Source organism: Penaeus monodon, chromosome 12, assembly GCF_015228065.2.
Source record: "Penaeus monodon isolate SGIC_2016 chromosome 12, NSTDA_Pmon_1, whole genome shotgun sequence".
Taxonomy (NCBI): Eukaryota; Metazoa; Arthropoda; class Malacostraca; order Decapoda; family Penaeidae; genus Penaeus; species Penaeus monodon.
Window position 1 is genome coordinate 33,651,106 of NC_051397.1, and position 13,011 is coordinate 33,664,116.

Sequence of the window (13,011 nt, forward strand, 5' to 3'; positions counted from 1 at the left end):
TATTATAATGTATATATATATGTATATATATATATATATATATATAAATTATATATATATATTATATAATATATATATATATGATATATATAATTATATATTATATATATTATATATATATATAATATATTTATATATGCCACAAACATTTATAAATTTCAAAACCATTGCGGAGTCATTCGTCCAACCTCAGGAATCTAGAGGAAAAAGAGATATAACATATGTATTTTAAAGACAGTTATATATAACTTTTTGGACTTTAAAAACAAAAGTAAAAGCCAAAACCAGGGCAAGTACGAGTGTATATATGAGTGTGATGTGTGTGTGGGTGTGTGTTGGGTCTATGGTGTGTGTGGTGTGTGTGGTGTGTGTGTGTGTGTGTCGTGTTGTGTGTGTGTGGTGTGCAGATATATACACACATATGCACACACACATACACATAATATGTTCCCATACACACACACACCACACACACACACACACACACACACCACACACACACACCACACACACAACACACACCACATCATCATGATCATCAGCTTCAGGCCAATCCACTGCAGGACGTAGGCCTCTCCAATCTTTTCCAACTTTGTCGTGTTTTTTATTCCAGTCTCGGCCCCCTAATTTCGTTATTTTCGTCACGACATCTTGTGATGGTCTGCCCTTGGCCTCTTTATTATTTTTTCCATAACCCCGTCTGTTACTTTTCTTTGTCCATCTGTTGTCCGTCCCTGACAGATATGACCGGTCCTACTGCCATTTTTCTTTTTGATGCTCCTAAGTATATGTTCTACTTTTGTCTGTTTTCGATCACGCTCCCTCATCCGATCTCTTTGGCAAATTCCCAGTTTCAATCTCTCCATCCGTCTCTGGGCACTTATTAGGTGTCCTCCCAGTAATTTGGGTGTAGTCCATATTCTGATCCCTAGTCCTAACTTGTAGGAACATTGGTTAAAAGATCTTTCTTTGAAACATAATTGCCGCTTAGATGCTACTGTGTCTGTGAAGGCACTTCAGCCTTGACTTATGCGTCTCTAAGTTCCTTTTCGCTGAGGTGTTTGCCTGATGAGTTACCGTAGGTACATATACGTGTCCACTGGGGTTGTGTAATGAAATTAGTGTGATATTAAAGTGAGTTCTGAGTGACATATGTCGATGCCATTATATGCATGATTATATTACATATTACACTGCCTTTGCGTGATATGTTATAGCCATGGTGAAAATAGATGTTAGTTTTAATATTGCTGTGTAGTATGTCACCTATGTAAAACAGGTGTGATTTCTCTGCTACTATTGTAGAGTACAATATTGTATCTTGTCTCGGTAGTCCCTACATCTGCAGTAGCCACTCTCAAGCAGAGCTGGCGTGTGGGGCACAGGGACCATGAAGAACTCCCTTTTAATTTTTGGCAGAGCTGATCTCAATGAACCTACTTTAGTTTTCATCGGTGTATTCTTCACCCTAGCATCATAGAGAAGAAACACCAAACTAAACACGTATACAAAACATGACACCAGTGGAGTATACGAACATGGCGCAGGGATCCAGCAGATTCAGTTCTGACACCGGGCATGTGCTCCTTTCACCCTCATGGCTTGGCGCCTGCCCATGCCTCCTCCACCCTCGTGGCCCACTCAGTAAACAACCCACTCAGGTTTTTCATTAGTGCGGTGAATTGTGGTATATAATGTGTTGTGCAGTGCCTATAGTATATCAGTGCAGTGTTTAAGTTACTCTGGGGACATTATTAGTAGCATAAGGGAGCGGAATCGAAAGCACATTGAGGGTTTTGTCGGAGCGAGGTACATCCCTGCGCTGTCTATGACGCTTCATAAGTGGAACTGATTCTCTCACCGTACAGCTTGCCTACCTTGCTCCCTCACACGCACTGACGGATTTTCACCGGATTTCGCTCTATATTTTGACAACCTTACCACACTATGGGTTGTAAAGAAAGAAATCGCAAGATGCCAGTAAGATTTGGACCCTGAGAAGCTAGGACCCAGCATGGGAAGAGTCTGAAGGAGCCCGTGCCCGCACCCACCCCCACAGATGTTGCTACATTAGCTCCAAAGATGATTAAGAGGGATGAAAAGACGGAGGGAACCGTCGGGAGGAAGATCGTACAGACGAGAGTAAGCCCGCGGAAAGGGGTGGAAGATCGTTACAGGCAGAGGAAGATGAGGCTGCTTATTTTCAGGAGCGATCCCTGGCCTCACTCCCCAGCAGCCCATGTTTTTCAACTGGAGTTCGCCAGTTAGCAGTTCTGCTGTGTACAAAGGTTTTCACATCTCCGCCGACCCCGAAGGCAAAACAATACAGCCCCCAACAAAGGCATTACCAGGCAGATGCAAGTCCCCAACGTTTCGAGAATGGAAGGTGCGAATGGCCGATTATACTGGCATGGTGGATCTCCATCATCAAGCAACTTATTACAGCTATGAATAGGCCTACACCTGAGATATGACGGGTGCTGAAGCACAAGTTGAGCGTCCCCACAGACCCACATGCTCAGAAGACGAGTACTCACAAAAGCTCAAAGAAGTATATACAAAAATGCCAGAAGGCTGCAAGGGAGGGCCTTCTCCGAGTTGCAAGCAAGCAGATAGCGAGCACCTCAATGACCTTTGGATATGGCTGAAAAAACTTGGGACAGGATGACTAACCTTTGCACGGCACAGGGACCAAGCATGCTGTTGGGAAGAAACGCGCATACTACTGGGTATACGAGATGAGGAAACTACCCAAAACCTCATTGAAATGGACCTGCTCAGTGGGATGTTGCAAGATATTGGAGAAATGCATGTCTTGGAATCATCAAAGACTGCATCATCTGCTTTGAGGGACACCAGTTTTCACACGTTCATGTTTCTCATATAAAAGAAAGAGAAAGGCTACCCTAATGAGAAAGGTCTATGCAGGGCTTACGAGGGTTTACATCTCACTTCAAGGGTAAAGAGTACTCGTCAAGGGGTTTCGCGCATCTAATCGTTCAACATGAGAAAAGGTCGATGCAGGGCCACCACTTCCACATGTCGTGCTTGTGGCAAGAAAAGGACATTGGCTACTACTGCAAAGTGTAGTGCCAAGAATGCCTTGTGCAAGGTATGCAGTCGGCAGGGGGGGGAAACACTATGATAAATGCTGCCACAAAGAAAAGGAAGGTTAAGAAAAAAGAGAGGGGAAGCCAACCAGAACTTGAAAAGTAGCCAAATTCTGTTTACCTCTTCAGTGTCGCATGCCAGGAATGCACCTCTATGCATGACCAAACCTCTGTCCTCATCCCTGACAATGAGTGCAGACACAACTGTCAATGTAGACTCCAGCATCTTAGTAGTCTCGCCTTTCAAAGGAAGAACTTGGCACCATAGAAGAGACAAGTGTACTACAATGCGGATGGCCACAGATGTCACCACGGCCTGGACCATGTTGGGCAAGTATCACCTATGGTGACCTTCGACTACGATGTTGGATTGATGTCCAGCATTCACTTACAAACCTAGCTGCTCTCTTGGACAGAGTGCAAGATTTGGGGATTGTTCAGAGTCGAGTTCCATGGGGGCTGGATAGTACATCAATGTCAAACCCTTCCTAGTGCTGCCTTTACCGCTGGACCAGTTGAAGTCACCTGAAGAAGCCAGGAAATATTTCTGCATTCAGTATGCAGATGCAGATGGTCTTGAAATTGCTGTCAGGCCACTCAAGATGATGGGAGTCTCACCATTGAGGGAATTTATCTGCAGGAGAATGCCACGCCCATGTGATCCACACCCCTAGAATGATTACTTTGGCTTTCAGGAACCAACGAAAAAGAGCTTGACCCAAGGCATCCAGAAGCCAATGGAGATGAACCATCAGAATGGTGTCATTCCAATGGTGTGTCAAAGCAAATGGGTGGTGTTTGCATATTACCACGATTGTCAAAGGTCAACAGGCCAAGTTCTCTGACCTATCCACCCTTCTCCGACGCCGTTGGTCAGCTTTCAGAAGAATCTGTCCAAGGTCAGGTCTTCACAACTGGTGGATGCTCTTTGTGGTTAGTACAACTACCCCTGCATGAGGTCAATCAACACCTGACGAATTATCATCCTTCATGGGGACATTCTCAGGAATTGTCGTGGCCCCATGAGGTTTGCTGCAATCAGAAGACCGCATTTTGTTTCCAAGGTGACAGGGGAACTTCAGGGAGTAACAAATACATCAAGGTTGGATAACATTCTCTTACACAACAAGGTTGACATCTCACACGTTCAAGTGTAAAATGAAAGTACTGTCAAGTTGTCGTCAGCATGGAATAAACACTTAATGCCAGAGAAGTCTGTGTGGCTGCATCCAAGGCCGGTCTTCTGTGGGTACAAACTATCAAGAATGTTATTGAAGCAGACCCAGAGAAAGTAGGTCCATCGCAGAGTTTCCTACTCCTGGAACTTGACAGATCTTTGGTCATTTATGGGCTTGGAAATCAACTGGAGTCAGAGTTTACACCAAGATTTCGATCACTGCAGCCCACTCGGCCCATTTATGAGACCGAAGAGAGCTTTTTACTGGACAGTAGACCACACCAAAGATTGTAATGACACTAAACAAGCTTTGTCAAAGTCATCCATACTTGCATGTTTGATCCTAGCCCTTCCCACCAGAAGATACAAGAGGTGTAATGTGGATCCCGTTTCTTGACAGATATAGAAACACGGTTATGTGACCATTGAATTGGAAATGAAAGCTGTCATGGGCCATCAGCAAGTGCGCACGTTCTATCTTTGTGGATACCGTTCATTGGGCCTTATTTTGAACCATCCACGTCCAGTGCAATTAAAAGGACCAAAATAGGAAACCCTATATTTTTATTGCAATTGTGGCATGCAGGTAAGGAGTTTGTGCCATCCCTGATGCTTCCCCAGTCAACTATGAGTGCCAAATGGTGCCTTCAGTGCTAAATGGGACACCTGTCAAAGATTGGGATTTGCATGTTGTTCAGTCTGTTAAGCATCAGAAGCCAGAAACGAGCAAGAGGGTCTCTTTCTAGAGGAATTGTGTACAGCTGTATCTAGAGGAGCTTAATATGAGGAGCTGCTTCACCATTTAATTCAGGGTTCCCCAAAGGACCGCAACAACCTGATAAGTGCACTGCATTTTTTCCGTGATGGAAAATTCACAATAAGTTATATAACATGGTGACTTGTGCTGCTATGGACCTAGATGGTTGTCATGGCTTCTTTACCCCTAACACCCTAGCTCACCTGCGGCAGCCACTTGCTGTGGAGGCTACAAAAGCATCTTTTGACAAGGCATGTAATGCAGACATAAAACACAGTTCATGCCTTGGGCCATGCCAGCGGCCACAGACTTAGTCAGCAACAGGAGCACTGATGTTAGAAGACAAACCCACAAGACCATTTAGTCTGTGTCAGGCTGACTTATTTATTGCTTTGGGAAAACACTTCTTGGTGTATGCTGATCGACTCTTGGATGGCAAGTTGTCATCTGTGTGGAATAATGCAACAAGTGTTTCGAAGATTAGATTCTTTCGACACATGTTCGTGAGCTGGGTGCCCAATTCACTGCGTACCGACAGTGGATACCGGTTCTGCAGCCAGGAATTCGCAACCTTCCTTCAGCGATGGGGAGTGTCCAAGCCACATCCCCATACCCACAGTCCAATGGGCATGCAGAGGAATGCTCGTGAGAAAGACAAGTATACTGATAATGAAGACAGCACCCAACAGGAATATGACTGTGAGAAGTTCAAAAGAGTAAAGAAGGAAGCATAACACCCCAAACTTGTCTCACGGCGTTTTCCTGCTTCAGATTCTGTTTCGGCATGCCCCTCACTCCTGTGTGCCTGCCACTCTAGTGACACATCAGGAGTAGGAAGACTAAGGCTGAAGATTTGTGATCATCGTGCTGCAGTACAGGCCAAGGGAAGTAAAAGACCCCACTATGAAAAAGTGGGAACCACTCACTTCCAAGTCGAAAGTGGGGCACATGTGCGAATCTTAGGAGCCCACAATCCAAGCATTGGGCATAAGGTTGGCACTGTCATGGGTGTTGGCAAATTCGTGACTTTCACATAAGGCTGCCAAAAGTGGCCATATACTGTGGCGCAATTGACGCTTCTTGGCCAACAAACTCCATGATTGGAAACTAAACTGATTTGAAGAACAGCTGGTCCAGATGATGCCCCTGGATCTGTCCGCCCATCTGGCTGTGACCTCGATATTTCAGAGCACATCAAAATTGCAGCTGTTCAAGACACCCACTAGTGAATGTAAAGGAGGGAGGGTGATTGTGGGTTGTGATACTAAAGTAGTATGAGTGCCATAATTGTGATTGCCATATATAGGGGTTATGATGATAGATTATCGTAAGTATATTGCGATAATATATGATTATATTACATATAAACTCCTTTGCGTGATATGTATGCTATGTGAAATATAGATTCATGTTTTAGTTTATACTGCTGTTGTAGCAGTCACCTATGTAAAAAGGGTGAGAGTCTCTATACAATTTGTAGAGTCAATATTTTATTTTGTCTCTTAAGTCACCCGTCTGGCCGAGTAGCACTAGTCGAGCAGAGGGACCGTGAAAAAAATTCCTTTTATCTTGTCAGGAGCTATTTACAATGAACCTAATTTCGTTTTTCAATTCGGTGTATTCTTCACCTCAAGCATGTATAGAAACACCAAACAAACATTACATACGAACATAACACAGTGAATATACGAACACCCACTACTCAAGCCACTTGCCAGTTAATGTTGACACTGAATTCTACTGTTGAACAGATCTCGTCTTTTTCTTGTTAATCCTAAGTACAATATTCAGACTTCTCCATTCAGATCACTTATTAGTTGCTTGCATTCATTTGCAGATTCACTGTAGAGAACAATATACATCTGCAAATCTTAGAGTTGAGTATCGTATCCTATTTTGATACCCTTTCGTCCATTCTAGCTCCTTGAAATTTCTTCAAAGCCAGTGTAAACTTTTTTGGTGAGATTGATCCCCTGTCTAACACCTTTTTATTGTGTATTTGTCGGTTTCCTTGTGGAGCTTGATGGTGGCTGTCCCATCTTCGTTAATCTTCCAATTATTTTTACAATATACCTCGTTCTACTCCCTGTCTTCGGATAGCTTCTAGTACACTATGTATTGTACAGAGGTCAAATACCTTTTTCATACTCGATGAATGCATACTTAGGGGTTTCCTATAAGTGTTTTTTTTTATCTCTCTCTCTCTCTTAATTGGATGAGCGTGTGGATGTGGTCTGTGTTTCTTTGAGAATCACTTGCAGAGCTTACCTGTTCTCTTGGCTGGATAGAATCCAGCCTGTCAGGGATGTAAGTTGTGATGGACTTTTGGGACTAGTTTATAAACCTAAAAGGAGGCTATTGGTTTGGTTAGTTTTTTAGCTCCTTTCTGTCCCCTTTCTTATGTATGAGAAAATAATAAATAAATTATCAGGCTTTTCGGAATGTTACCAGTGGATAAGGCTGGCTAGTTTCACTGTTGCAATTTCTCCTGCATCTATTATAAGGTCTATATTAAATTAAGTCTTCACCTGGTGTTTTCCCATTCTTCATGCCTTAAGCGCTTTTTTAATTTATTCGATTGCTCTCCTAGTACGTCTATAGTTACCGCATTCGATCCTATCCTTGCTGTCATTGAGTGTGTATAGATCCTCTGTAAAAAGGTTCCACTACTTTTATGATTCATTTTTATTAATGTCCTTCTCATCTTATTGCATACAAATTGATTTATCCATATTCCGAGTCTCCTTTTAACTCTTTTCACGACAGTTCTGAGATTTTGGTTCATTTATTTGAGGGAATTAGATTTCCGTACATCTTTCCCTCTTTTTTTATCTATAATCTTTGTTAGTTCGGCTAAGTATTTTGGCCCTACGTTTTATGCATAACTTTTAGTTTCTACCGAGACTGCTGGAGTTTTGCTTGACCATTCTTACTTGCCTAATCAAGTGCAGCTTCTTTATTATGTCATTGAACTAATTGTTGATTGGTCAGTTTGGCTCCTCGTCACTGAGAAGTGTAATATCCGTTTTTGTGTTTTTAAGATTAAAATTGTCACTTGGTTTCTTCAATTAGCAAAATTTTGGCTGGCGGTTTTCGTATGTTACTCTTTTCCCATATGAGGGCTAAATTAATTTGGCCCCAGACCATTCTAGGTGCTGGCCAACATTAACTTTATAATAACTTTTTTTTTTTTTTTTTTTTTTTTTTTGCTATTGTCCCGCCTATTTGAAATTATAAAGTTAATTCGTTTTTGATGTCCGATGGCGACTTCCATGTCTACTTCTGCTCCAGTCTTTTTCGAAGAATGTATTCATGATTTGAGTGAGCAAGCACAAAGCGTGATTTTTAGGCGGGGGGGGCCAAAAATTTGTCCCCTCTCATCCTTAGTACCTTATTCCGTGTTCTCTACTATGATTCTCCTTCTGTACACACACACACACACACACACACACACACACACACACCACACACACACACACACACCACACAACACACACACACACACACACACACATAAGGCTACACCAGCGCATACCGTACGTATAGAAAACTATTATTTATACACATGTCTTCTAAACAGTAACATTAGTTCATACATACCAAACCTCTAATAGACACACCAATGGGGTAACATCCACAGGCCTTACAACCTTGTGACCATCGCTCTCCTTACACGAAACACATCCTTGCTCTTCTCCAACCCTTTGGTACTTTTCCATGTAGCCCTATTATAAAGAGGTTCGCCGGCGAGCGACATTCAGCCCATAGCATCCTGACCAGACAAAACCTCTGCCTGATCAAGGAGTCTGCCACACCTTCACCACTACCCCAAGATCGTGCCAAACGGGACTTGTTACAATATTATATATATATATATATATATATATATATATATATATATATATATATATATATATATATATATATTACATATATATGTATGATGTATATATATACATAAAACACATACACATAACCCGCGCGCGCGCGCGCGCGTGTGTGTGTGTGTATGCTCATGTTTCTCTTTATATTAACCAATTATGTACCAAAACACGCACTCCACACACAAACGCCACAAAACACATCCAAGGCGTAGGCCTTCATATTATATATGTAGTGTTATGTCAGAAATCGTCTACGCACACAAAATGGCAAGGTTATCATATGCATTTCTACGTGCAATGCCAAGGAATACACCCTGACTATACAGTATGAAATTAGGCTCCACAATATTTGCTGATGATATGACAACATTTAAAGGATTTTAATATAATGCGATGATGACCGCGTAATAACGCCGTCACATTTCGTATTCCTCGCGTCGGCTTCGATTAATGGCCTCTCCGGCCGCCATGTAAAAAAAAAATCGTCTCGAACTCTTTTCACTCTTATATTTCTTTCTTTTTTTCTGATTTCGGAGAGTGGTATGCAGATAGAGTTATGCCGATATTCCATGGCCTTGATAGTGTCGGGTAAAATAACATAACAGAGAGTGTTTCACGATAGGTACAATTTTGGATAGATGTTTATGTCTGAGAGTTTAGGCCAGGTTTGTTCACGCTAAAGGGAGTGTTCGTGTACTATATTGTGTCTTACAGGCTCATGAAAATATTTTTGTATATGTAGACCTTTTATTCGGATGAGGGGGAGAGTTGGTACCATATCCTTTCATATCATAATCTTATAATGCCATTTAATTATATCCATCATTTTCCATTTCTTCATTCTTTTCATTTCTTCCATTTTATTACCTATGCAAGAAAACTATCTTTCCATAATTGTTTCCGCGAGAGACCATCAGCTCGGTTTCCAGCTCATTCAGTCGCCACTAACCTTGCTGATCGTTAAAACCAATCTTATATATAGGAAATCGACGGTTGTCCAATTAGAGCTGATTAATTTGTCTTATGAGACGGCCAGCTGGCACACCTTATCCGCTCCGTCCAGTCAGGAGAAAAAAGGTATATTACAAAAAAAAAAAAAAAAAAAAAAAAAAATCTTATGTTTATTATACATGCAATCAGACAAGAAATAAAAGACAGAAAGGATGAAGAAATAGTTGGACCTTTAAAAAGAACGAAAAGGATAACGGAGAATTTAAGCAACAGGACTGCAAAGCCTATTCATGGACAAGAGATGTCCCATTAGTCATGCTGATTTCGGCTTTCATGTCGGAAGACGGGTAACTAATCTGGATTGTCTTCGTCCAGCTTGACATCTCCACTGTCTGCCTAATCTATCTACTATCAGCTTACCAATCTTTAAGTATTTATTTCCCTATTCATCTTCGCTGTGTAGGTAGGATGGTCGTGAGTGTGTGTGTGTGTGTGTGTGTGTGTGTGTGTGTGTTGTTGTGTGTGTGCGTGTTGTGTGTGTGTTGTGTGTGGGTGTGTGTGTGTGTGTGTGTTGGGTGTGTGGGTGTGTGTGTGCAAGTCATATATTATACATATATATACATACATATATAGATAATATATATATTATATAGATATATCATATATATATATATATAATATATATTAATATTATATATACGTGTGGTGTGTATGTATGTATATATGCAGTATACATATACGATTTACTCTCTCTCTCTCTCTCTCTCTCTCTCTCTCCTCTCTCTCTCTCTCTCTCTCTCTCTCTCTAATATATATATACATATATATATATATACTATATATATATATAATATATATATATATATATATAATATATATATATATATTATATATATATACACAATATATAATATATATCATATATCTATATATATATATTAATTATTATTATATATGAATAGCAAAACACAATGCGAAAAAACAATGGAAGAAAAAAACCCACAATGCCAAAAACTAGATTATTGAATAAATCTAGTTTTTGTATTGTGGGTTTTCTTCCATAATTTATAGATATATGTGTGTGTAGATATATATATATATATTATAGATATATATAGATATATATATATATATAGATATATATATATATATATATATAATATATATATATATATATATATATATATAATATATATATAATATAGATATATTATATAATATATTATATACATATATTATACTATATATTGTGTCGTGTGTGTGGTGTGTGTGTGTGTGTGTGTGTGTGTGTGTCGTGGTGTGTTGTGTGTGTGTAGTGTTTGTTGTGTGTTTGTGTGCGTGCGTTGTCTATGCATGTGCTAATTATTCCTGTACCCATCCTGCATACCAGTGTGTAATTGTTTAATTCTTAGCTTAAAGAGAATAATCTACTGTAACACTATCATATATATTCATATATACTACTGCTATTGTAAATATTTTTAACTCATGATATTGTCGTTGCTGCGGTTAGAAGAACTGTTGAATCAAATGCTTCGTCGATTAATATCGTTGTTTTCATATTTCTTATCTCTTATCACTATCATTATCATCAAATCCATCACTCTGAGTTGTTAGCATCATCGCTCATAACGCAGACGCTAGAAGAAAAGACCCAGCGCAGACTTCCTTCCCTTCTGCCCCCCCCCTCCCTCCCCAAGGCGCAAAACAAACACCCCGGCACAGCTGAAGCCTCTCCAGACCCGCCGCCGCCCTTGAAGCCCCCTTGAAGCCCGGCAGAGACGCCGCCCGACGCAATCAGACTTAAAATCGCGAGATCCCCGGCGCAGGAGATGCCTAGGGGAGGATTTAATAAGGAGGTTTACCGGTGCTCCTCTGCGGCTGAGGACGGCGGGACGGAATCCTGATGAGGAGGAGGAAGGAGAGAGCGTGCGAGAGGCGAGGGGGTGTGGATATTAAGGAGATTTGGCATGAACTACTGTCGTCTCGCTCCTCCGCAGAAAACAAGCTGTTGATGAACTCTTTGGTGTCCTTCCTATGGGTGAACTGTGTTTGGTGTCTTTCTTGCTTTCTTGTTACTGGTAAGCTGTACTTGGTCTCTTTCTTGCCCCCTCTCCTTTTCCCCCTCCCTCCTTTTTTATATTATTTTTTTTACTTCTTGCCCAAATTATTGCACGATAGAAAAGTACTGTTTACGATGAAAATGATAATGATAATTATCTTCACCAGCATCATCATCACTACTATAATCATAAACATTCCAAATTTATGTGACAAGAAGAGAAGTAAATCACATTTCTTATAAAAACATTAATTTCCAAGACGCATGAACCGCAGGCAGAGAGGAATCTTGAGATCAAGCAAAAAAGCAGTTTGACCCGATCGCGTCATAAAGTTTGATGGCCACCTCGCCTGGAATACATTGAACTCCGTCCGAGTATTGATGCGATATTGATTACTCTGGAAGTGTAGGATAACAGGAAAAGAAGATATTATTTACTCCCAATCAGCGACGCTAATTAATAAACCCCGTCGACTTAAATTAATGGTCCTGTGTTCTTTCATGTTGTGTGACTGTCACGTGACGAACCAAGTTGCGAGCGAGGTTGTAAGGTCGTCACGTCAGGCTACGACCATGCCGGACCCTCTTAATGTCACCCCCACGGTAATTGCGTCATTCCGCGCTCCCGTAATGGCATGGCAGATGTTTCGACTAGCCTTTGTCAACAGACAGGAAAACAAGAGTTTCTTTTCTCTCTCTCTCTCTCTCTCTCTCTCTCTCTCTCTCTCTCTCTCTCTCTCTCTCTCTCTCTCTCTCTCCTCTCTCTCTCTCTCTCTCTCTCTCTCTCTCTCTCTCTCTCTCTTGCTTTATCGCTTGATACAGTGTGAGACAAATTTTCATTCGCTATGAGTAATACAGACCTATTAATATTTAATTTATAATTAAAAGATAAACAAAAATATGATAATAAGAAAGTAAATTGAAATAATTGTCCATCTGTGAAAGGAAAATACACTAAAACTGAATTGCATTTGATTTAGATTTTATTTTGAGTCTAATGACAATGAAAATTTTTTTAGTGGTCTGTCTTCGAAAACAGTAGAATGCAGATCAAGTGCGTTGTTGTTAAC